Source organism: Carlito syrichta, unplaced genomic scaffold (assembly GCF_000164805.1).
Source record: "Carlito syrichta isolate Samal-C Ts95f unplaced genomic scaffold, Tarsius_syrichta-2.0.1 Scaffold78498, whole genome shotgun sequence".
Classification (NCBI taxonomy): Eukaryota; Metazoa; Chordata; class Mammalia; order Primates; family Tarsiidae; genus Carlito; species Carlito syrichta.
Window position 1 is genome coordinate 25,346 of NW_007022594.1, and position 7,348 is coordinate 32,693.

The following is a 7,348-nucleotide window of genomic DNA, read 5'->3' on the forward strand; positions in this document are numbered from 1 at the left end:
CCCAGGCGGGTGTCGAACCCGCGGGCTCAGGCAATCCACTCACCTCAGCCTCCCAAGGCGTGGGATTACAGTTTGAGCCACCGAGCCCGGCTGTTTCATAACTTTTTAAATGTGCTGTTTATCGTATGCTTACTATAGGTTGGGTACTTTAAGAATGTTAAGTGGGGCACATGCCTGTAATCCCAGCACTTTGGGAGGCAGAGGTGAGAGGATTGCCTGAGGCTAGGGATGCAAGACAGCCTGGGTATCTTGGTGAGACTTTGTTTCTACAATAAATCAAAAAAATTAGCTGGGTACGGTGACACTTGCCTGTGGTTCCAGCTACTTGGAAGGCTGAGGCGAAGATCACCTGAGTCTCGCAGGTCAAGGTTGTGGTGGCCATGAGAGTGCCACTGCACTCCAGCCTGGGTGACAGAGTGCGACTCCAATTAAAAAAAAAAAAAAAAGAATGTTATTGCTTATCCCTACAATTACCCTGCAATATGAGAGCTATTTTTCCTTTTATACAGGTTAGGAAGCAGACCTGGAAAGCTTAAGTAGCTTGTCTAAGGGTATCTACCTTTAATTTACTGTCTAAGTAAACTGTATTTTCTGATCTTAAAAAGAAAATGAAGAGAGATGAGGTTCCTGCCCTTGCAGTTAGACTGTAAATCAATAAACAAATTTAATTACACATCATGATAGTGTCATGTAGAAATCCAATAGGCAGTGAGACTGTGTGTGACTGGGGAGGACTTCTATAGCAGGTGACACTAAAAGTGAGATCTGAAGACTGAGAACAGCAGTAGAGGCAGAAGGCAGGGGAGCAAGTGCAGAGACCGGAGGCAGGAGGGGGCTGGTGTGCGTGAAGCTTTGGAAGGTCACCATGGCTTGAAGCTGTGAGGGAGAAAGGTAACTTGACATGAATTGGACACGTGGCAGGGTCTTTTAAACATGTAAGGAGTGGGGATGTTTATTCTAAAATGCAATGGGAGTTCATTAAAGAGCATTAAGTGTGTGTATTATGGGGAGGAGAGGAGTGGATGATGGCTTGTGTACAAATAATTAGATAGAGGCAAGAATCAAAGCTGGGAAACTAGTTAGGAGGCTGTTCTTTTGCCCAAGAAGCCAATTTAGACTCTGGAAATTTGGTGCAACACAAAGTCCCTGCCCTTGTGGAGTTTCTATTCTAGTTAGGGGAAGATAGTTAACAAGTAAGCAAAGAACATCAGCTAGAATCAAGTGTTATGTATGAGATTAAGAAAGTGACATTAAGATGGGCATGGTGGCTTACATCTGTAACCCCAGCACTTTGGGAGGCAGAGGCAAGAGGATTGCCTGAGTCCAGGAGTTTGAGACCAGCCTAGGTAACTTGGTGAGACCTTGTTTCTACAATAAATAAATAATAAAAAAAAAATTAGCTGGGCATGGTGGCACACACCTGTAGTTCCAGCTGCTTGGAAGGCTGAGGCGGAAGGATTGCCTGAGTCCAGCAGGTCGAGACCGCAGTGGCTGTGAGCATGCCACTGCACTCTACCCTGGGTGGCAGAGTGAGACTCCTGCTCAAAAAAAAAAAGAAAAGAACAGACAGAGAGCAAGGAACCAGCAAAGAGGCTTCGCGGAGGAGGAAAGCTAAGAGTGCAGAGTTCTGGGAGCTAAGAGATTATCAGAAGGGAGAGTGTTTTGAAAAGGAGGGAAGAGTCACTTGTGTCCAACACTGCTGGGAGATTGAGTAAGATGAGGATAGAGAAATGTCAGTCAGATGTGGCCACTTTTATTCTTCAGTGACCTTGAGAAGAAGAGATTATTAGATGGAGTGGTGGGCCAGGCTAGACCTGAGAAGGTTGAAGAGTGAATTAGAGGTTAAGGAAATAGAGTCACATATTTGTAGAAATTTTTATTTAGAAAAGAGTTGAGAAAAGGAGCTCTACTGTGGAAAGGGGAGAATGTGGGGTCAAAATGTATTTTGGGGGAGTATTTTTTACAGATTACAAATATTCTTCTTGATGCTTTAAAAAAATCTTGCATATTTTAATTGAAATGCAACAAAAAAAGCATGCAAATTATAAATATTCAGTTTGATGAATTATATAAAGTCAACATGTCTGTAAAATCACTCAGATTAAGAAATAGAATGATTCCAGAAGCCTCTTGCGCTGCCTTCCACCTACTGTCCTACCCCCAGGATAACCACTGTCCTTATTTTGAACACCATAGGTAGTGTGCCTGCTTTTGAATTTATGTAAATGGAATTTTATATAAATGTATTTTGCCTGCTTCTTTCCTTCAACGTTGTGAAATTCATTTGTACTGTTGTGTGTATCCGTAGTTTATTCTCTTTGCTGTAAGAACATACCATACTTTACTTCTTCATTCTATTGTTGATGGACACTAGGGTTGTTTCCAACTTGGAGCTATTACAATAGTACTATTACAATCTTCTTGTATTGTATAGTAGTATTACAGTATTCTTGTATACTTGTTTTGGTTAATGTATTTCTGTTGGGTATATACTAGGACGTGGAATTGTAAAGCCTTGGAAATGTGTGTGGGGGCTGGGTGTGGTAGTTTATACCTGTAATCCCAGCACTTTGGGATGCTGAGGTGGAAGGATCACTTGAGCCCAGGATTTCAAGACCAGTTTGGGCAACATAGTAAGACCTTGTCTCTACAAAAAATAAAAAAAATTAGCTGGACGTGGTGGCGCATGCCTATATTCCCAGGTACTCAGGAGGCTAAGGCCAAAGGATCCCCTGAACCCAGGTCATCAAGGCTGCAGTGAGCTGTGATTGTGCCGCTGCCCTCCAGTCTGGGCGACAGAGTGAGACTCCAACTCAAAAAATTATATATGTATATGTGTACACCTATACACACACACACTCCAAATTGGCTGTACTAATTTACACTTCCACCAGCAATGTTAGAGCTTTAATTGTTCTATATCCTTAATAACACTTGCTAGTATCTATTTTCCATTTTAGCCATTCTAGTGATGTTGGTGGTAACACATTGTGGTTGTAATTTGTACTTCCCTATGGTAAGGAAAAGTTTTAAAACCTGGGAGATGCTGGAGCATGCCTGTATGCTCTTAGGAAAGTTTCCGTAGAGATGGAGAGCAGAAGCTTAGAGGGGATGGGCCACAGACTGGGCAGATAGATTCTTTTGTTAAATCAGGAATACTTCTCAAGAGCATAGCCTTCAAGGTCTAAATGGTCTAGATTCAAATCTTGGTTTTCCTCTAGCTGTGACCTTGGACAAGTTACTTAACTTCTCTGAACCTTGGTTTTCTCACCCGAAAATGGGCAAAACTAATCTACTTTGCCAGAATTGTGAGGGTCACGTGAGATAACACTAGGTAGAGTATTTAGCTCAGTGCCTGGCAAATAAGAGGCCATTCTCTCTTTCAGTAGAGAATGGCTACTTTCTTCTTTACTTATCAAACTATGTAATTCCTTATCAGTTATTTCAGAAAAGCTTAGCTTAAGCCATATTGATAGACTTTCCACAGCATTTTCTTTCAAACCATCGCAATTGTACTTTAATTGCTTTTTAAGGATAATATACAAGATGGAGCCAAGTCCATTCTGTATTAATGATATGGGATGTGGGATACTTTGCTTTCTGCACTTACAACATAGACACTTTTAACCACTGCAGGAATACATTAAGTGACAACAGGTGTGCCACCCTCAGTAAACTAGAAGTGATTCAGAAAGGCTTGCCATCCAGCCGTTTTCTGATTTCCCATGTCATAAAGGTACTTCTTTGAGGTTTGGGGCATTCTACTTAGATATTTTTTTTTTTGAGTTGGAGTCTCACTCAGTCGCCCAGAGTGGAGTGCAGTGACCGCTCCCGGCTACCGCAGCCTCGCCTGCTGGGCCCCGGCGATCCTTCTGCCTCAGCCTTCCGAGTAGCCAGAATTACAGGCATGCGTTACCATGCCCGGCTGATTTTTTTGATTTTATTGTACAGATGAGGTCTCGCTGCCCAGGCAGGTCTCGAACCCGCGGGCTCAGGCAATCCACTCACCTCAGCCTCCCAAAGGCGCGGGATTACAGGCTGAGCCACTGAGCCCGGCTTACTTAGATATTTTTTAAAGGACTTTTGTAAGTGTTATACAGTGGGCTGGCTCATCATAAGCATATTCTAGGATGTAGCTGTCTGTGCATCTGTGTGAAGCCTATCGTTGCAGAACTACCTCATTATATAGAGCAGTTGATTAAAATCAGAACAGATTGGAGGAGAACCTTGGGGACTTTACCACCTCAGTTTTTGGTAGTTAACGGGGTGGTTTTAGAGTTACATTGCAAACCAGCATGGCCCTTTTACTCTTTTTTTCCCTTCATAGGAAAGGCCATGACAACCACTGATCTACTTTAAATTGTTTGCCTTGGGCAGGTGAACAAGCATAGAAGTGTTTTAAAATTACTTAGAAATCTATGACTTACTAGGTAGAAATTATATTATCTATGCTTTTGCCTCTATATCCAGCCCACCTGGAATAGGTAATTTATCTTACCCTGCTATTAACACTGCTTCCTGTTCAGCAGGGCTGAGTCTTCCAAGAAATACCAGCATACCTGTCATGCTGACAGCATCCCACATGCTCGCTAGCCATTCTTGCCTCAGACCACAGGGTGCTTCCACAGGGAATAAATGCTGTTCTGGTTCACTCCTAGCCCTGCACCTCCCATTTTTCTCCCCTTTGCGGGGAAGTGGAAGAGGAGAGCCTGGCAGGTTTCAAATAAGCTCTGTAGGAGAGCAATCAGACACTGTTTTTAGGAATTAAGTTGCCAAGTCCATCTTTTCAGAAGCCCTCTGAAGATTTGATAATAATTTTCAAGTTATTGTTTGATAATAATTTTCTTTCAAGATCAGAAGGTTTGCAGATCAGAGAGGGAAGTTTTTCTGTTATCACCTTAGGAAGAGTTCTGTTTACACCCCACAATTGGTTCCACTTTCAATTCTTCAGCAGTTTAATCAGATGCCACATGTGTATATCTGTGTATTCGGGGCTGAGGGTTGGAAAAAGTATTCCCAAGAGAAAAATGTCTAGCTTGTATTGCATTGTTAAAATTACACACTCTTGGCTTCTGCCCCTGAAATAATCCTGAATGTAGTTGTTATTTAGGCTTAGGGCTTCCAGTTTAACAGGACAGCACTTCTCACTGACCACATTAAGAACTGTTTCTTTTATGGTGTTCACATGTCTGTCAGAGTAAAAGCCTGGTCTGCTGGCTTTGGGGAACCTGTTCTGCTAGACCAAGCAGGTCTGAGGCATTTTGGCACTGGACAGTCTAGCCACTTACCTGCTCCTTCCCATAGTAACCCCCTTCTCACATACATATCCCTCCATATCCTTCCGATGTGACTTATTCTCCACCTGAATATGGAGCCTATGGAATAACAATGGCAAATTTCGCCTTTTCACAGAGCCATATCCTCCTTTTCAGAGTAGCCAAGTGCTTGGATAGGCAGATGGTTTTTCTTTCACAAGTGTTCAGAGAGATACACTTAAGGTTAGAACCAAAGTTGAGAGAATGAAAATAGTGGAGGAAGATGTTTTCTCTTGACTCTCAGCCAAGGAAGAACTTCCTTCAGTCTTGTATGAAGATGTCCAAGTTGAGCTATAGAACCTTTCCAGGCCCGAAGTCCCTTTGGGGCAAGGACCCTGTTGAAAACACTTTTGGTATCGCCAGTGCCCAGCACATAGCTGGTGTTCCTAAGTGCTTGTTAAAGCACATGGATTTAAACAATATGTAACTTTTCAGTTTTTTCCTACTGATTGTGCCTTCCCAAGGAGGTATACTCGTTTTTGTGGTGTCTTAGGAAACATTTGTAACCTGCAGATTCCTTGTGTAGGAGAAAAGTTTTTTCTTGTGGCTAACTCTGACCCCCCCTTCCTTTTTATTTCATCCTTTCACCTTTCTCTTGCTGATGCCATGAGCTTATCTTTGGTTGCACCTGCCTTCATGTCTCCTCTATTATCTGGTGAATGAGGTGACTATTCTCCTGCAGGGTCCAATCCCGAGTCTGATCACATGGCTACTTTTCTTTCTACTCCTGTCTCTCCTGCTGCCGTCATTTCTTGCCAGCTTTCCCTCCTCTACAGCCCCTTAGTCTTTTGGAGATTTCTCTGCAGTTTGTGAATGTGCCTGCATTTATCTTAGTGACCTGGATCCTCTTTAGCAACGGCCTCTCTTTTCCTTTCACAGTCAGGTTTCTTGAAAGAATGATTTATTCTTGGTGTCTTGTGAATTCTCACTTCTCATTTACTTTCCAGCCTGTAATTATCAGTCAGCTTCTTTCTTCCTAAACTGCTCAGGCAAAGAACACTGACACTTTCCTAAAATGAAGTGCACGGAGCATTCTGCATTCTGAGTTGTTTTCTAGTCTCTGAGTCATTTGACAGCGTTGATAATTTCTTCTTGAAATACGAAACACTCTTCAGTTCTCCTGTCTCTAAGCATTCTTCCTCTCTTCTGCTATTGGCTCTCCTCTGCTTGCTCTGGAGTTGTGGTTTTTCCAGGCTCTGTTCTCTTCTGACACAGACCATCTATCTAATCAGTCTCCTGCCCCACTCTGGCTTCATATACTTCCAGCAGGCCAAGGATTCCCAAACTTCTGTCTGCAGCCCAGACATGCACCCACGTATACATCAGCATATCCCACAGGCACAAAACTTCACTCATCATCTTAACCCTCCCTGCCCCCACACACAGGCACATGCCTCCTCCTGAGGGCTTTATTTCAGTAAATGATTCCACTCTGTTCTGCTGTGTAATTCAGAGACCTTAGGATTTGTCCTAGATGCTCTTTTCTCTCCCTTCTCTCACCTCATTCAGGTCACTGGTATATCTTGTTAATTCTGTCAGATCTGTCTGTCCCTTTCTCTTATGTCCATATCTGCGGATCCTACCTCTACTCCAGCAGCTTCCTGCTTCCAACCCGCCCCTTACTGATCTGCCCCCACACAGCTTACTGCCACAAGTGCCCACTCTAACATGCAAATAAGATTACAACCTCCCAATTGTGTCCCATTACATAGAGATTAAAGTCCAGATTCCTTACCATGGAACCCAAGATATTTCTTGGCTTCTTGTTTACTACCTGTACCCTCATCGAATCCCTCCCTGACCCCCTGACCCAACTAAGCATTTTGTAGTTTCTTTAATGCCATGGTGCATGCTATTCGGTTTGTTGTTGTTGAAAATTATTTCTAGCCGGGCTCGGTGGCTCAGCCTGTAATCCCACGCCTTGGGAGGCTGAAGTGAGTGTATTGCCTGAGCCCGCGGGTTTGAGACCCACCTGGGCAACTTGGTGAGATCTCATCTCTACAATAAATCAAAAAATTAGCCAGGCATGGTAG

The 7,348-nt window shown here is 43.2% G+C and overlaps 1 protein-coding gene across 1 annotated transcript in view; it reads left to right on the forward strand.

Moving 5' to 3' along the window:
* RFFL (ring finger and FYVE like domain containing E3 ubiquitin protein ligase) overlaps nt 1–7,348 on the forward strand; it is a 26,895-nt gene that overhangs the window by 519 nt on the left and 19,028 nt on the right. The window lies entirely within an intron of this gene.